This window comes from Lampetra fluviatilis, chromosome 61 (genome assembly GCF_964198595.1).
Source record: "Lampetra fluviatilis chromosome 61, kcLamFluv1.1, whole genome shotgun sequence".
Lineage (NCBI taxonomy): Eukaryota > Metazoa > Chordata > Hyperoartia > Petromyzontiformes > Petromyzontidae > Lampetra > Lampetra fluviatilis.
The window spans coordinates 2,238,756-2,242,103 of record NC_136335.1 but is presented as its reverse complement, the minus strand read 5'-3'; positions in this window follow the sequence as shown (position 1 = coordinate 2,242,103).

The window sequence follows — 3,348 nt, the reverse complement described above, 5'->3', positions numbered from 1 at the left end:
ATCATCAGCACCATCATCATCATCAACAATAACAGCAGTAGCATCATCATCAGCACCATCATCAATCATCAATAACAACAACAGTAGCATCATCATCAGCACCATCATCATCATCAATAACAACAACAGTAGCATCATCATCAGCACCATCATCATCAACAATAAAACAGTAGCATCATCATCAGCAAACATCAGCCTCAACAATAACAGCAGTAACATCATCATCATCAGCACCATCATCATCATCAACAATACCAGCAGTAGCATCATCATCAGCACCATCATCATCATCAATAACAACAACAGTAGCATCATCATCAGCACCATCATCATCATCAATAACAACAACAGTAGCATCATCATCAGCACCATCATCATCAACAATAACAACAGTAGCATCATCATCATCAGCAACATCAGCCTCAACAACTGCAGCAGCATCAGCATAATTGTCAACAGCAGCGTCAGCAATTGCAGCATCAGCAGTATCAGCAGCATCCGCAGTAGCAGCAGTATCAGCAGTCGTATAATCAGCAGCAGTTTCACCAGCAGCATCATCATCAGCAGTATCATCATCATCAGCAGTATCATCAGCAGTATTCATCAGCAGAATCATCAGCAGCAGTATCATCAGCAGCAATATCATCATCAGCAGCAGCAGTATCATGATCAGCAGTATCATCATCAGCAGTATCATCATCATCAGCCAGCAGCAGCAGTATCAGCAGCAGCAGCAGCATCAGCAGCAGTATCAGCAGCAGCAGCAGCAGTATCATCAGCAGCAGTATCATCATCAGTAGCAGCAGTATCAGCAGTATCATCATCATCAGCAGTATCATCATCAGCAGTATCATCATCATCAGCAGTATCATCATCAGCAGTATCATCATCAGCAGCAGTATCATCATCAGCAGTATCATCATCAGCAGCATCAGCATCAGCAGCATCAGCAGTGTGTGCACCGCGTGAGGCGCGCTGGGTAGGAATGGATGTGACGGGAATTAAACGGCGTGATGGCTAAGTGACGTCGAGTGGCATTGACGGAGAATCCTAGAGAGAGGGAGAGAGGGGGGGGCAGGGGGGGAGGGGTAGAGAGGGAGAGAGGGGGGGCAGGGGGGGAGGGGTAGAGAGGGAGAGGGGGGGGGGCAGGGGGGAGGGGTAGAGAGGGAGAGGGGGGGGGGGCAGGGGGGGAGGGGTAGAGAGGGAGAGAGAGGGGGTGGGGAGAGGGAGAGGGGGGTAGAGAGGGAGAGAGGGGGGGGGGGGGGCAGGGGGGGAAGGGGTAGAGAGGGAGAGGGGGGGGGCAGGGGGGGAGGGGTAGAGAGGGAGAGGGGGGGGGGCAGGGGGGGAGGAGTAGAGAGGGAGAGAGAGGGGGTGGGGAGAGGGAGAGGGGGGTAGAGAGGGAGAGAGGGGGGGGGGGGCAGGGGGGAGGGGTAGAGAGGGAGAGGGGGGGGCAGGGGGGAGGGGGTAGAGAGGGAGAGGGGGGGGGCAGGGGGGAGGGGTAGAGAGGGAGAGAGAGGGGGTGGGGAGAGGGAGAGGGGGGTAGAGAGGGAGAGGGGGGGGGCAGGGGGAGGGGGGTAGAGAGGGAGAGGGGGGGGCAGGGGGGAGGGGTAGAGAGGGAGAGAGAGGGGGTGGGGAGAGGGAGAGGGGGTAGAGAGGGAGAGGGGGGGGCAGGGGGAGGGTAGAGAGGGGAGAGAGGGGGGGGGGTAGAGAGGGAGGGGGGAGCAGGGGGGGTAGAGATGGAGGGGGAGCAGGGGGGGGTAGAGAGGGAGGGGGAGCAGGGGGGGTAGAGGGGGAGAGAGAGAGGGGTATAGAGGGAGAGGGGGGGTGAGAGAGGGAGAGAGGGGGGGGGGTGAAGGAGAGGGGGGGCAGGGGGGGAGGGGTAGAGAGGGAGAGAGGGGGGGGCAGACGAGGAGGAGGAGGAGGGGGGGCACAGACAAAGAGACGCACACAGACATCGGCGTGGCTGGTTAGGGGGGGTGGAGTGAAGAGAGAAAACGAGAGAGGGTTTGGGGAGGAAAGTGGAGAGAGAGAGAGAGAGAGGCAAGGGGTCAGAGAAGGGTGTGGAGAGGGAGGAGGGGGATCAGGGAGTGAGAGGGAGCGAGAGGGAGATGTTGACGAGAGGAGAGAGGTCAGACACGCAAGGGTTGACAGAGAGACAGAGGAGAGAGTGGCGGTGGTGGTGGTGTCTGGGGTTGAGAGACACAGAGAGAGAGAGGAGAGAGAAGGGTGGTGATGGTGGGGGGTGAGGGTGGGGGGGGAGAGGGTGGGTGGGAGAGGTGGGGGGAGAGGTGGGGTGGGGTGGGTGGGGGGAGAGGTGGGGTGAGAGGTGGGGGGACAGGGTGGGTGAGGAGAGGTGGGGGGAGAGGTGGGGGGAGAGGGTGGGTGGGGAGAGGTGGGGGGAGAGGCGGGTGGGGTGGGTGGGGGGAGAGGAGGTGGGAGAGGTGGGGGGAGAGGGTGGGTGGGGAGAGGTGGGGGGAGAGGTGGGTGGGTGGGTGGGGGGAGAGGTGGGGTGAGAGGTGGGGGGACAGGGTGGGTGAGGAGAGGTCGGGGGAGAGGTGGGGGGTGAGGTGGGGGGAGAGGTGGGGGGAGAGGTGGGGGAGAGGTGGGGGAGGGTGGGTGGGGAGAGGTGGGGGGAGAGGTGGGGGGAGGGTTGGTGGGGAGAGGTGGGGGGAGAGGTGGGGGGAGAGGTGGGTGGGCAGAGGTGGGGGAAGAGGTGGGTGGGGTGGGTGGGGGGAGAGGTGGGGTGAGAGGTGGGGGGACAGGGTGGGTGAGGAGAGGTGGGGGGAGAGGGTGGGTTGGGAGAGGTGGGGGGAGAGGTGGGAGGTGAGGTGGGGGGTGAGGGTGAGTGAGGAGAGGTGAGAGGAGAGGTGGGGGGAGAGGTGGGTGGGCAGAGGTGGGGGGAGAGGTGGGGGGTGAGGGTGGGGGGTGGGGTGGGAGGAGGGGCAGTGATTGATGAGGTCTGCCCGGCTCCACGGATACCAACTGAGCGCCACATTTCACGACAAATTGTCCCTCCCTCTCTCCCTCTCCCCTCTCTCTTTTTCTTTTTACGATCAGAGGAAACAAGAAGATGCTCGGTTTAGTCGGCACTTTGCTTCGTTCATCACGTCGTTTTTTTTCCATTGCTTTGCTTTATGTGTGCCCCCCACCACCGCCACCACCACCACCACCACCCTTTTTAAATGAAAGATTTTACGTATTTTCTCAACGTGAAACGAAATCAATCCGTGCTACTTTCTTTGTAGACACAAACACCAACACTGAGAAGCAAGCTCTGCTAATCCTCCTAACCCCTTCCCCATCTCTCTACCCCCTCTCTCTCTCTACCCCCTCTCTCTCTACCCCTCT